This window comes from Elgaria multicarinata, chromosome 6 (genome assembly GCF_023053635.1).
Source record: "Elgaria multicarinata webbii isolate HBS135686 ecotype San Diego chromosome 6, rElgMul1.1.pri, whole genome shotgun sequence".
Classification (NCBI taxonomy): Eukaryota; Metazoa; Chordata; class Lepidosauria; order Squamata; family Anguidae; genus Elgaria; species Elgaria multicarinata.
The window spans coordinates 9781389-9796857 of record NC_086176.1 but is presented as its reverse complement, the minus strand read 5'-3'; the positions used below and the strand labels follow the sequence as shown (position 1 = coordinate 9796857).

General features: G+C 45.1%; 1 protein-coding gene across 2 annotated transcripts in view; it reads right to left on the bottom strand.

The window, feature by feature from the left end:
- LOC134400585 (rap1 GTPase-activating protein 1-like) overlaps positions 1-9846 on the bottom strand; it is a 79226-nt gene extending 69380 nt beyond the window's left edge. Inside the window, exon 1 of one of the 2 annotated variants that reach the window (XM_063129004.1) lies at positions 9746-9846. The gene's annotated coding sequence lies outside the window, so the exon portion shown is untranslated. The remainder of the gene's footprint in view (positions 1-9745) is intronic. The other variant, XM_063129003.1, reaches the window with a different exon arrangement.
- Positions 9847-15469: the final 5623 nt, after the last annotated feature.

The window sequence follows — 15469 nt, the reverse complement described above, 5'->3', positions numbered from 1 at the left end:
AAGAGAGAAGGAAAACTAGAAACATAGGGCATCCTCAGCAGGGGAACTCTGGGCCTTCATATGCTCATCATCATTCTATCCCAGCTTATCGTTGATATAGCAACATTAATATGCACGGTGTTTCGTTACATGATGTGCAAAACAGGTATGTCCCAAGGAGCTTACAATCAATCGTTTGATAACGAGGCAGGAGACCAGGCAAATTCTTTTGAATTTTTCAGGCATGCCAGGAAAAGTGGGGGGGGGGGGAATGACTCAGTTGAGAGTCATTAGTGAGCCAAAGAATAGACATTTAAGGCCAAACTTTTATTTTTAGCTACTAAAGCTATGTTTACATAATTAAGATATCTATTATCATGGCTGTCTCCAATCTCTAGCTACAAGACTGAGGAATTTCACAAGATACGATGACCTAACTCCCCCCTGTTTTTCCCATTCACAATATTTATATTTATTTATTATATTTATTTGTATCCCGCCTTTTGCCCAATACTGGGCCTCAAGGCGGTATTACAAAGTTTAAAACATACGTTTTAAAACATAGGAAAAGAAATGTTAAAAAAAGAAGAAGTTTAAAATAGCCCAGTAGCACTGGTCTAACTATTCATAATAGCACTCTTTTAACCTTTCACAATATCCCAATGGTGGATGAGAGGGGAAAGGTGTGGGTAAGCTACAGGGGCTTAATTCAGCGTATCCATTAAACGTCCCCCTGAGAAGGAGAGTATGAACAGCGGTGAGGAACAAGACTCTTTCATTCTCTGAGCAGCACCTGCGCAGTTGATGACATTCAAGCGGGTCTTTAGGTACTGTATACTCTGCCTTTCTTGCTTCGTGTGCCACAAATGGACCAAAGCGATTTCATGAAAATCTGGACATAACCAGAAATTGCTTCTCATTCTGTTTCCACGTAGATTGGGCACAGGTGAATCAACAGGGTCACACTTCCCCTGTCCATCTACCAGAAAAAGTCATCCACTAGAGCAACCAATGGGATTTATGTTCTAAACTGGGCCAAAAACCTGTTCAAAAGGAATCTAGACATAATTGGCGTCACTGAAGAAAGCTAACGTGCTGGTTTTCTATTTGCAAGGGTTTCTTTTCTTTTGTATGAAGAAGTATTCAGTCATGTGAGCCTATGAGAGATGTCTGACATATGGCACAGTCCGGGTGTATATTTACTGTCTCAGTGAGAACTAGGCCTACGTTTTTCTATGGAAACGTTTAAACAACATTGGTACTTTTTGCATCCTCATTTATCAGAAGTGGAATCAAAAGCCTTCATTCCAGCTTGCTGTCTTTGAACTTCTTCAAATACTTAAAAGGTTGTCACACAGAGGAGGGCCAGGATGTCTTCTCGATCCTCCCAGAGTGCAGGACACGGAATAACAGGCTCAAGTTACAGGAAGCCAGATTCCAGCTGGACATCAGGAAAAACGTCCTGACTGTTAGAGCAGTACGACAATGGAATCAGTTACCTAGGGAGGTTGTGGGCTCTCCCACAGTAGAGGCATTCAAGAGGCAGCTGGACAAGCATCTGTCAGGGATGCTTTAGGGTGGATTCCTGCATTGAGCAGGGGGATGGACTCGATGGCGTTGTAGGCCCCTTCCAACTCTGCTATTCTATGATTCTATGATTCTCATGACAGGCACGAGGGCGATGTGTACAGGACTGCAAAGAGGTAGAAACTGGTATCTCAGTAAAGGCTTATCTAAACAAGCCTGGTGCATGACAGTTCAAGAGAAAAGGAAAGAAGGCAGATCCATGAACAAAGTTGTGGCTGTTCTCCTGAATGGTAAGGAGGAAGACAGAATGTTCTAAGATCATGTTTGCTTGTTCATATGCTGCAAACACATTTACATTCGTATCCTATGCATATTTACTTGGAAGTGAATTCCACCGATTTCAATGGCACATACTCCCAGGTAAGTGGGCATACTATTGCAGCCTTAGGAGGTGATGTTTCTTGAATCTTGTTCCTGCTGCTTAATGGTAAGATCCTTTTGAGATCATCTTTTCCTGCTGTAAATTTATTGCTCTTAGCTAGAGGCCATTGCAAAAAGTAAAAGGAGCAAAATCAACAACACATAATTAAAACCGAGACAAATCAAACCTGTAGCGGTTCATTTAACAGCAAGAAAACTATGTAAAAAACTGTTTTCCTCTGCCAGAGAGCAAGAGTGAAAACTGGTTTTAAACGTTTGAATTAGTTGTGTGTATTTTATGGTGTTTTTATTTGTTGTACCCCGCCTCGATCCAGAGGGAGAGGCGAGTAACAAATAAGTATATTATTATTATTATTATTATTATTATTATTATTATTATTATTAGGACAAGAATGATCCACAAGAAATTATAACTACAGAATGATATTTTGAATACATTTTGCTCGGGTTCTAGCTGCAGCCAAGGCAAAGGATGCTACATGATCGACTACTCTTTTGTTCAATATTTAATAAAATGTTTAGTAAAATATTAAGATTTTGAACACTGGAGAGAAATACCCTGCCAGACAAGAGTTTCCTTTGCAAAAGAAACAGAGGCCCGTTACTACCTGAACTCCACAAATGCAGAATCTTAAAGGATCCAGACCACAGTACTGCCCATCCCCCTAAAACCTGCACTGTTTGAAAATCAAGTGCTGTGTCAGCTTACCTCAAACTGAGATATCATGAGGCTGCAATCCTAGTTGGGAGTAAGCCCTGTTGAGCTCAATGTTTTGAGGAAACATGTTTAGGATTGCATTGTAAGTCATACAAAGTCTTAAAATGACAAAGCCACTGAGAGAAAAGCCAGATTTTAAGTCTGGTTTGAATGAGAGTTTTAGGTCTGCTGGGTATGTTCAAGGTAGGTCAAAATTATTGTTCACTGAAAGCAAAGCAAAGCATTTTAATGGGGACAAATTGACCCAACTGCCCCTTTCTGCATTTTTTCCAACTCTATAATGTCCTCTTTTCTTCTTTTTTTAACCAGAACTGTACAAAGCTTTCTAAGTACTGTCACACCATAGATTTGTATAAAGGAGTATAATCTTGAGGGTTTTTTTTCAATTCCTTTCCTAATTATGCCTAACATGAAATTTACCTTTCTCACTGGGTCAACATTTTCACTGAGCTGTCTACCACAATCCTAAGATCTCTTTCCTGATCAGTATCTTCCAGTTCAAATCCCATCAGTTTATATCTGAAATTGGGATTTTTTTGCCCCAATGTTCATCACTTTACACTTGCTAACATTGAACCGCATTTGCCATTTGGATGTCCATTCTCCCAGTATGGAGAGATCCTTTTGGAATTCCTCATCAATCCCTTTTGTTTTAACCATCCTAAATAATTTTGTGTCATCAGCAAACGTGGTCACTTCACTGCTCACTCCTAATCCCAAATTATTTATGAATAAACTGAAAAATATTGGTCTCAGTATGGATTCCTATGGGACACCACTGTTTACATCCCTCCATTGCGGGAATTTACCTTTTATTCCTACTTTATGCTTTTGACCAGTTACTAAGCCATAAGAGGCCCCCTCTCCTCTTATTACAGGACTGCTAAATTTACTCAGGAGTCTTTGCTGAGGGACTTTGTCAAATGCCTTTCAGAAGTCCAAGTAAACAATGTCTACTGGTCCACCCTTGTCCACATGTTAATTGACATTCTCAAAGAATTCTAAAATGTAAGTGAGACAGGACTTTACAGAAGCCATGCTGATTCTTTTTCAGCAAGGGTTGTCCTTCTACATGCTAATTTTATCTTTAATTGTGCTTTCAACCAATTTACCCAGAACAGATGTTAAGCTAACCAGCCTGTAATTTCCCAGATCTCCCCTTGATCCCCCTGTTTTTAAAATGGTGTTACATTGGCCATTCTCCATAGCTCTGGTACAGAAGCTGATCTTAGGGACGTTACATATGTTTCTTAGAAGATCAGCAATTTCATATTGGAGTTCTTTAAGAACTCTAGGATAGATACCATATACGCCCAGTGATTTATTAACTTGCAGTTTGTCAATGAGCTTGGTAACTTCATCTTTTGTCACCACTATTTGCCTCAATTCCTCAGACTTCCTTCCTGAAAACATCATTTCAGTCACAGATATCTGTTTATGCTAACCCACCCACCCCAATTACATAGCAATACATTTCTGAGGTTCAGGGCAGCCAGCCAGTCCTGTGCTATATATCACAGCAGGGAAGTTCAAGGAGGGTGAGAAAGAAAATCAGGTGTCATCTGCACGCCCTAAACAGTGTTGCATAGCTGGCTGAAGACCTAAACAGGAGCACTCCTAGAATGCCTCCAGACCAGGTTTTATTGCACCATCACCCTGCCTCATTCACAGAAATGTTATGGGAGGGACATCTCCCATTCGTAACCTCCCATGTTTTCCTTCAGTCATTTCCTTTAATGCACAAAATCCATTAGTGGTGGGGAGACAGAACAGTGGCACAAGGTCTATTCAATGGTAGCACTTGGAGCCTTCCATCTGTACACAACCCTGTTAGGGGCTATTTTGCTGCAGGTCCACATTTCTGTTAACTATATACTTAAACAAGTAGAATCTTCTTTCATAATCTCTTCTCTCCTCTTCTCCCGGGGAAAAGAGTGTTTGTAGTAATTCTAATATACAGTCTAATTATAGCCCTATTAGCTTGATTGACATATTGGCAAAATTAAAGGCCAAATAACAGATATTTGGAGGAGACAGATAAGTACCATTAGTAGAACAAGCCAGCCTCAGACCAGGGTACTCTGCCATGGGCAATTGTTTTGTACTTGAACAATTAATACACAAATAAATAAATATGTCAATGTTAGGAAGGCTGGATTCTCTGCGGCTTTTGCGGATTCAAAGGCAACTGTGGACAGAATAGTTCAAGAAACATTTTGGGAGACATTTTCTGTATTTGGGGTGGGCAGTCTTTTGGGGGTTCAGGCCTTTCGATGTGAGAAAGTGATGGGGGCCTGCACACTGCCAATAGTGGGCGAGGCCAAAGGAATGAGTGAGTGGGGACACCCTTTTTCTCTTTCTAATCACCCCCCACTTCATAAATTCATTTAGGGTGCAATCCTATTCATGTTTAGACAGGAAAAAGGCTTACAATTCCCTGCATGCCTTAGCCAGCCACTCTTTTCCATATGAGGGGCGTCTTTACATTAAGGGGAAACTGCGTTGCTTACCCGGGGTATTGTACTTTTGGGCTCAAATGTTACGGGCTTAATTACACAGGCAGAGAGGGGTGAGCGCATGGATTTAATTCAATACGTCCCCTCCATTCAGTTTCATTCAGTTCCATCGAGACAGCACCATCTAATGGTACCAGATCCCACTTTTCCCCAGAAGTTACCACTTTAAAAGTGCTGCTTTTCATGACGAAATTTCCAACATATGCTGCAGGAGACGCGCTGGAGATTCACAACATTGTTTAAAAGACCTGCAGACTTTCATGAGTGGCCAATCTTGAGTGTGCAATAAATCACTCGTTTAGAGGAGCCCACTGTCCCTCTCTTTCATGCACGTGCACAGTCTCTCCTCCAGCGCAGTGATCCTGATGCAGCCCAAAAACAGAGATCTTGCCTGCATCGGGACTGCTGGTTCGGGGGACACTAAAACCTCCCCCAGTGATCTCAATGAAGACCACTGTTAATAGCAGTCCTAAAACAGTGGCCTTTTCCTGCTGCCCGGCTGATCAACTGGGAAGCAGGGAAGAGTGGGTGGAGTTATAATGGTTTGTGTATTCTGCATGGGGAATGACTGAAGGCCAGATGTGACCACAGGCTGCCGGCTGCCCACCTGTGATAGCTGAGATAAACCAGCCTCCCCCACCCTGTCACCCTCCTGTTCTGTTGAACTGCAATATCCATAATTCTCAGCCAGCATGGCCAATGGCCATGCTGGCTGGAAATCAGGAGAGCTGTAGTCCAACACATTTGGAGAGCACAAAGCATGGGAAAGCCAAACTAGATGGCCAACTGTTGCTGTTAATAAATATTCTGTATTTATTCTAGCTATTAACAACTAGTATCCCAATGGATACAATGGACACAAAGATTAATTCTTGCTCCTTTTAAGAAAACCAAACAAACCCTTTTTATAAATGGTATCACAGCTGAACTTAGCAATAACAAGCTTTGCCCGTATCCCCACTCCCAACTTTCCGTAAAATAAAATAAAATGCTCATCCTCTCCTATTCACAGGTGGGTTGATCTAACTGTTAAAACATCCAAGGGGGTTGGACACTTTTGAACACAAAATTAAGCAGCACTGACTCATAAAATTAAGCAAGTCAAAACTATTTGAGAGGCTTGTTCTCTAGTTTAGACAACTAGAGAACACATCTGGATGTTGCTCAGCAGAAAATGGAGCAGTCTAGGGCTCAGAAATCTTGGAGGACCCAAGGAAGCAAGCAAGTAGTCCTGCACACCTTCTGTGGGATGGAGATATGGGGTGCTTCTTCCTTGAGTTGTTTTTGTTGTTGTTATTATTGCATTTATATCCCGCCTTTTTTCCTCCAAGGAACCCAATCCTCCTCCATAATCCTCCTCCTCTCCTTTTTAACCTCACAACAACAACCCTGTAAGGTAGGTTGGGCAGAGAGTCTGTTACTGGCCCAGAGACACCCAGTGGGTTTCCATGGCCGAGTAGGGCCTAGAACCCGGATGGCGGGTCGGTAACCTCCAAGTTAGATTACTGCAATGCACTGTACGTAGGGCTGCCTTTGAAGACGGTTCAGAAGCTGCAGCTCGTGCAAAATGCAGCGGCCAGATTGATTTCGGGAACCAGAAGGTTCGACCATATAACACCTGCTCTGGTCCGCTTGCACTGGCTGCCTGTATGTTTCTGAGCCCAATTCGAGGTGCTGGTTTTGACCTATAAAGCCTTACACGGCTTGGGACCACAATACCTGACAGAATGCCTCTCTAGACGTGAATATACCCGGTCACTACGTTCAACATCTAAGGTCCTCCTCTGGGTGCCTACTCCGAGAGAGGCTCGGAGTGTAGCAACAAGGGACAGGGTCTTTTCAGTGGTGGCCCCCAGACTATGGAACGATCTCCCTGACGAGGCTCGCCTGGCGCCAACGCTGCTATCTTTACGGCGCCACGTTAGGACTTTTTTCTTTGCCCAGGCACACGGCAGAACATCTTAATCACCCACATGTTTAGTTTTTAAACAGTTTTTAATGCTTTATGTGTGTTATGTTCTGTGTTTTAAAATTTTTAAATTTTGTATACTCGTTTTTATCTCAATTTTAGAATTTCTGTAAACTGCCCAGAGAGCTCTGGCTATGGGGGCGGTATATAAGTGTAATAAATAAATAAATAAATAAATAAATAAATCTCCTGACTCCCTCAGAGCCATTGACAACTGAAACTAGGATGCTCCCAGTTGAGCTGAAAATATGCCAGCATCTGTTCAACTTTTGGTTTAACACACGTCAGATGATAGCATATTCCTGCAAGCTTCTCAAGAGCAATTTCAATTGAACGTCCCAAATTGTCCTACTGAGATAGAAAATTGTTTTATTGATGCAGTCAGGTTTTCCTCTTTAAAATTACTTTTTAGTAGCCAAACTGCGAGCTGCTAAAACTGGAATTTAGCCACAGGCTCAGATATATTTTTGTGCAGTGATCGTTAATTGACAATACTAAAAAACTAAAATAAAATAAAATTATAAAGTTTCAGCATTGCCTGGAAATATCTGTAAGTCACCTGTCTTGAGAACAGCTTTTACATGGCCAAGGTTCCAACAACTGCCCTCTGCTGTTCCCAACGGACGTTATCGCAATGTTCCTTTCAATCTATATTTACAGTGGGGATGTAACAGAAGATACTCTATGCTACATGCTTTACTGTGCTATCTCTGAAAGCGAACAAATAGGTTTCGCCTATCTCTGCTGAAAGGTTGTGATTTTGGGTCAGATGAAGGATTTTTTGGATTTTTTGCAACAAAGTAGTGGCTGCTTTTTAATTCGGATCTGCCATTATCAGAATTATTTGACTGCTGATGTTGGCTCATTAGGGTACAATGTATCTGAGCAAATGTTTTGTGGATTAGAGGTTAGGACTTCACTTGCTTTGCCGTTATCTTTTTTTTTCCTGCTTTAAAATGTCATCTTAGTTCAACATAACGGCGAAAACAAACACACTCGAATTGAACAATTGTGTATGCTTTTTCTACAAAAAACCCCCTACAAAATCCAGAAGTCTAGACGAATTTCGCAGACTGATCTTCTGCACCATCCATCAATTAAATGAGTCACATTAAGGACCTGTGAGTCTGATGTGAGAGACATCATGATGTAAACACCAGCCCAGAGGGAGATTTCTCTCTCTCCCTGTACCCATGTATATATCGGCCAACTGAGGATAACACAACGCTATCTGATGGAAGAGGGCTCTCAGCCGCAAAAGTCCATGCCACAATAAATCTGTTGGTCTTTAAGGTGCCACAAGACTCTTCCTTGTTTTTGCTGCAACAGACAAGCATGGCTACCCCTCTGGAATATTGCCTCTCTCACACACCAACACACACAGCAACCGCTATACACCAAAGAGCACCAAAGCACAGACGCTCTTGTTTTTCTTTAATGCTTGAAAATGGAAGCAACCCCTGATCATACACACCAAACAGATAATATTGTCCACTATTAAATTGGGAAGCTCAGAGCCTCTTTGACTTTCAGTGATACAAAAGAGCCTCAAAGATGCAACCTCCACGCCATTATGAGCAGCTGGGTACATTTGCTACCAGCCACAGACACAAGTGAAATAACTCCTGCCAAGTGGCAGGTGATCTTGCAGCCCATTTGTGCTTACCTGCTGCTTATTTTGTAGAAGGAAAAATGCCAGGGCAGTTTTGCCTGGAAGTCAGGCTTCCTAACTTGCAATCGCACCTCCAGCCCTTGGACGATCCTAAATATGTGGGTGCTGGCTGTGGTTACTCAGTGATGACAGAAAGGCATTCTACACATGCTCAGAGAGGCACTTCACACAAAAAAATCCATAAATGTGTTCCATGGATGAGCTGAAAACAGATGCTGGGGCTAAACATTGCTGAGCCTCAAGTAAACTACCTTGTGGCGGTAGTGGTGGTGGGCCATCTCAACAGCCCTTTTGGACATCTGCCTCCTCCTCCCCCCATCCAACCTGTCCAGCACCATAAACCTGCCTGTGCTCATCTTCCTGACTGTGCCTTCAACAGTGGCATGGCAGGTAGCAAATCAACAGGTGCAACTCTCTCCTGGGATGGAGTTGTAGAGAACAGCTGCGCCTGCTGCATTTCTACCTGCAATGCCTTTTTTTTTTCAGGCTATACTAGGAAGGGGCGGGGGGGGGGCAGGCTGCGCTCTTTCCCCGCTATCGGTGAGCCTCCCTTTTCCATCCCCACCATCCTTCGGCCTGGGACGGGACGGGAGGTAATGGGGTTGTTGTTGTTTTCTCAGGGCCACCCCAGGAGCGCAAGGAGGAGGCCGGGTGAGAACAAAGCTCAGTCTCGCTCATCGCCCTGTTTCCAACAGCGGGCAGGCAGCTGCTCGCGAGAGGCTTGACGCTACAGTTTCCCCCAGCTACTGGTATTCAAAGGTAGACTGCCTTTGAAGCTGGAGGCTCCATTCAGCGGCCGCGGCTCCTACCCCCCCCCCCCACCCTCCACGGATGCCTGCTGTAAGCCCCCTCCGGCCCCCTCTCCTGCTCCCTCTTAATTGGCCTGGCGGCGGAGGCGCCCCGCGGCGGCCGAGCTCCCCTACCTGCGCGCAGCTCTCTCATCGCCGGGGCGCGCGGCCGGGGCTGGGGCGGCGACGCAGGGAGCCCGGCGTCCGGCGGCTCCTCCGCATTTGCGCGCTGCTCCCTCCCCTGCGCAGCCCGGCCGATCAATTATTCAAGGCGGCTGCAGTGGCCGCTTCTCCCTCCTCTTCCGCTGCTGCTGCTGCTGCTGCTGCTGCTGCTGCTCCACCTGCAGACGCGGAAAGGGAAAAAGAGGAGGAGGAGGAGGAGGAGGAGAAGGAGCCGCTCTTAGGCAGGCGACGGGAGAGGAGGGGAAACCATTTCCAAGGAGGACCGGCGGGCTGGCTAGCAGCCCCCACCTAGGCTTGCCATATTCTGAATCCACAAAACCGGGACATTTTGGGGGTGGGGGCTAGGATTTTTTTTTTAAAAAAACTGAGCAATATGTAAAAGTCTAGGGAAAGGAAGAAAGCTATCCAAGCTTTAGTTATCTAACACTGCAATCTTATGTGTGTCTACTCAGAAACTAATCCTATTAAGTTAAATAGGACTTATTCCCAAGTAAGTATGCATAGGATTGCAGCCTAAAGCACTTAAGCACCTGCAAATAAATAATAGGCAAAGAACAGATTTAAGCAAACAAACAGGAAAAAATGACACCAAATTATATTTCTCCACTAGTTCTCAAAAGCTAGAGGAGACTTCAGTATGGAGACCTACACTCCACTGAGCAGGCTCAAGGCACCATTTCGGAGCTTGGAATTTCTCTGGCCGGCTGGAACAGGAATCCAGGATTCTTGATTGACTGGCTGGGACATTCTGGAAATGCTTGGAAACTGGGACATTCCCGGTTTTCCGGGAGGTATAGCAATCCTACCCCCACCCCCACCCCCCGAGGCAAATGAGAGCCCCCCTTCCCCCCCCCCAATAAGATGATGGCGAGCACCAATTCTAACATAGGACCAGTTGTGCACAGTTGCTTCTAAAAAGCGCGACCTCGAGTGCATTTTCGTAGCCAAGAGCGCACCCTCCAGCTTCTGCTGGCCTGCAAGGTGGCCAGTGGTCCACTCCATTTAACTTCTGCACACGCCCCGGTGTCAGGATTTATAGCTCCCCCTGCTAGAAATGTCTGATCTGTCAGTCTGATCCTGTGCACGTTTACACGGAAGTGGACGCCGCTGCCTCTAAAGCCCTTTGGCAAAGGGCCTCTGGCGGATTCCTTCGAAAACACAGGATAAAGGCATTGGAAATCCAATGTCTTGAATGACCTTGTCCGTGTCCGGCTAGGCAGGGGAGGGGGGGCGATAGCGCATTCTCTGATTTTGTTGAACAAGAAGACCTCTGCTTTTGCTTTTTCAGGTGAGATGGGACCGTTTCATTTACTAATTTGATCGCATCTGTATTTCACGCTTCCTCCAAGGAGCATCCAGGAGCTTTACATCCAGGTTATCCCACTGCAAGGTAATTTACCTGTGAGGACCGAGGGTGCTTCCAGACAAATGGATCCCAGCATTAACAGCCAGAAGGCATTCGGCAGTTATTGATTTTTGTTTTCCTTAACTGATTTCCTACAGTAAGAAAAAAGATGGGGAAAGTGGTTGGAAACACGGGAGGGTTATGAATGGCTGAACCTCCCATAAAGTTCTGTGAATGGGGCCGGGTGGTGGCAGGACAAAAGCCTGATCTGGAAGCACCCAAGAATCTGAAAAGGTGTAAATATATATTTTCCAATCTAAGTCAACTGCTTGGGAGCACCCTACAGCCTCAAGGTTCTCTTTACCCTTTGCTCCAATGTGCAAAACCCCCTCTTTTTCCAACGTCGATTTAAAGCCAATGTCTGAAGTGGGTTTACAAACCATGGTTTGCTTTAGCAAGTTAGCAGAACACTGCAGTTGGAGCAAACCAAGGAAGCAATGGGGATTTGCATGTGAGAAAGGAAAGGCAGGAATGTATGGACTATTGTAGATCAGGAATATTATATCTGTACAAGCTATTTACACGATACTGTTCTACTTCCCAATTTGCTTAAGACTTTCGATCCAAAACAGTCATCACAGCAGGAGGTCCTTATATTATTATTATTATTATTATTATTATTATTATTATTATTATTTATATAGCACCATCAATGTACATGGTGCTGTACAGATAACACAGTAAATAGCAAGACCCTGCCGCATAGGCTTACAATCTAATATATAAATCCAGATGTGCTGCAATTTGGTAAAAAGCAGGGTGAGGATCTGATTTATGGATCCAAAAGAGTGAACAGGATAGGGGAGCTGAACCCTCCCCCTCCCATGGGTAATCTTCCTGCAGCCCCTCTCCCCAAGTGATTTCATCTTATACAGGCTCACACTCAGTATCAGAGTCAGTGCTGGAGGGGCAGGAAGTGAGTTTCTGCCCCTTTTGCTCCTTAAATCAGACCTTCCCAATAGTTTCTATGCAGACTAGCTATATTTAAGCACTCAGATCTTGTGTCTAATTTTGCTCTTATGTTGAGAAAAGTGCAATTAAAACTCAGCACAGAGGATATTTTTCTCTCTCTCTCAAAATACAAGAACCCGGGGTCATCCCATGAAACTGATTGGTGGGAAATCCAGGCCAAATAAAAGGAAGGACTTCTTCACACAGCGCATAGTTAAATTAAATTAAATTAAATTTGTGAACCGCCCAGAGAGCTCCGGCTATTGGGCGGTATAGAAATGCAATAAATAAATAAATAAAGGAACTCACTACCACAAGATGTAGTGATGGCCACCAATCTAGATGGCTTTAAAAAAAGTTGGATAAATTCCTGGAGGCGAAGGCTATCAATGGCTACTAGCCCTGATGGTTGTGTGCTATCTCCAGTATTCGAGGCAGTAAGCCTGTGTACACCAGTTGCTGGGGAACATGGATGGGAGGGTGCTGTTGCACCATGTCCTGCTTGTTCATCCCTGGCCGATGGCTGGTTGGCCACTGTGTGGACAGAGTGCTGGCTATCAATGGCACTTTTGGAGATGTTAAGCCTCTGAATACTAGCTGATACGGAGCAGGAGGCTGCTATGGCGCTCATGTCCTCCTTTGGGGCTTTCCTGGGCATCTGGTTGACCCCCGTGGGAACAGCAGGCTGAACTAGATAAGCCTTTGGTCTATTCCAGCATGGCTCTCCTTAAGTTTGTAGATTTCATTCCTTTGGTGAGGAGCTGCAGGAGAAAGACCGCCACACAAGCTCCTGTGCCAATTAGAACCAACACTAGTATTCACAGGGCTAGAAGAAGACATTTTGCTGCCCTCAGCCGCAGACAAGGACCTCCCCTCCCCCCACGTCATCTCTGTCTACAGAAGTCAACCAGCCTGGCCATTGAATCTTATTTTATTTATTTATTTATTACATTTTTATACCGCCCAATAGCCGAAGCTATCTGGGCGGTTCACAAAAATTAAAACCATAATAAAACAACCAACAGTCTAAAAACACAAATACAAAATACAGTAAAAAAAAAAAAAAGCAGAAACATGATAAAACCACGCAGCAAAAATTGATGTAAGATTAAAATACAGAGTTAGAACAGTAAAATTCAAATTTAAGTTAAAATTAAGTGTTAAAATACTGAGAGAATAAAAAGGTCTTCAGCTGGTGATGAAAGGAGTGCAGTGTAGGTGCCAGGCAGACCTCTCTGGGGAGCTCGTTTCACAGCCGGGGTGCCACAGCGGAGAAAGCCCTCCTCCTGGTAGCCACCTGCCTCACTTCCTTCGGCAGGGGCTCACGGAGAAGGGCCCCTGTGGATGATCTTAAGGTCCAAGCAGGTACATACGGGAAGAGGCGTTCCTTCAGATAGCCTGGCCCCTTGAATGTTAGTACCAGCACTTTGAATCGGTCCCGGACCTGGACTGGCAGCCAATGAAGTTGTAAAAGGACTGGCGTGATGTTATCTCGCTGGCCAGTCCCTGTTAGTAAACGGGCTGCCCTGTTTTGTACCAGCTGAAGTTTCTGGACCATTTTCAAAGGCAGCCCCACGTATAACGCATTGCAGTAATCCAAACGAGAGGTTATCAGAGCATGGATAACTGTAGCTAGGCTATCTCTGTCCAGATAAGGGCGCAGTTGGTATATCAGCCTGAGCTGATAAAAGGCGCTCTTTGCCACTGAGTTCAACTGTGCCTCAAGTGACAGTTCTGGATCGAAGAGCACCCCCAAACTACGGACCCGATCCTTTAGGGAGAGTGCAACCCCGTCCAGGGCAGGGCAAACATCACCTCGCCAGACAGATGAACCACCCACTAACAGTACCTCCATCTTGTCTGGATTGAGTCTCAGTTTATTAGCCCTCATCCTGTCCATTATTTCAACGCTGGCACTCGGACAGCATCCTTCACCACACCTGACAGCAGCAGGCTAGCTTAAGGGGCACCACCACCTCCATCACCTTCCTGCCACTCTCTCACCCTTTTGCGGGGTACCTGTTTGCTGCCACCGCACACCAGCAGTAGCGCCAGCATGCATCACGCGGGCACAGCAGATGCACACGTGATGCCTGGTGAAACGTGTGGCCGGAGGTAGCCCGTCACAACACTGCCTTGTCTGTGCTGGGATGGGAGGAAGTTACTACGTGAGACAATCAGGCAACTCAGGCCAGAACTAAGTAAGCAACACCACTGGGGCGCAAACTCAAGAGGAAGGGAACAAGGATAGGTAGGTAGCGGGTCAAAAGGATCAATCACTTTACTCTGCTGAATGATTGGGCTGGCCCTGGCACAGGCAATCCTTAACCCCTCTCTGATTGGGCCTCAAATTCCACAGAGCTGGACCAAACTACTCTACTTGATCCATCTAGTACTTAATTAATCTGATACTTCCATCTGCTACTTAATGCAGTACTTTCATGCCCCGTTGCTTAAAGCAAGGTATACCAGATACCTAGGGAGGTTGTGGGCTCTCCCCCACTAGAGGCCTTCAAGAGGCAGCTGGACAACCATCTGTCAGGGATGCTTTAGGGTGGATTCCTGCATTGAGCAGGGGGTTGGACTCGATGGCCTTGTAGGCCCCTTCCAACTCTGCTATTCTATGCTTCTAAGTATGCAGTGACTCGGTTCTTACAGAGGGCCAGTTCAGACAACATGCAAAGCCATGGCTAGGCTGCTAACCATTTTGCAGCAAATGGTTAGTGTCTTTAAGCCATGGTTATGTAGCCACCATGGTTAGGAATGGTTCACACGGCATGCTAAAGCCATAATGTTTAGCTCAAAATGCTTAACCACTGTGGTTTAGTGTGCCATCTGATCAGGGCCGTTATCTGTTCCACAGCTAATACCAGCGCAATGTGGCTGCCATCCTGTGTACTCCCAACAGCAAAGCAGAATAATCGGAAGAACAAGAGTCAACATAGCAACATTGGCAGGCACAGCTTCCTGGCAACTCTGCTGTCTCCCATCCATCATGATGTCATGCATTTGTGACATTCCAATAATAGCATGCATAGAAAGCAGCAGGCAGCAATGGCACAGGCACCACGATAACCTTACTATACATAGTTCCTGCCGTCTCTCACACAGAATGCACACGCGTGTTGCAGGGAAGAGCCCACAGTGCTTCCTTTGTCAGAGGTCTCCATGGCCCTGATAACTGCAATCCTATCCCTCCACCCCAGCCCCCACCCAGCCCCTTTTAGACAAGAACTCAAATCCCCCTGGCAGCCCAAGCACAGCCAGCAGCAGAACAACAGAAAAGGGCTACAGCAGCCAGCAAACACCTCTTTTGCCAG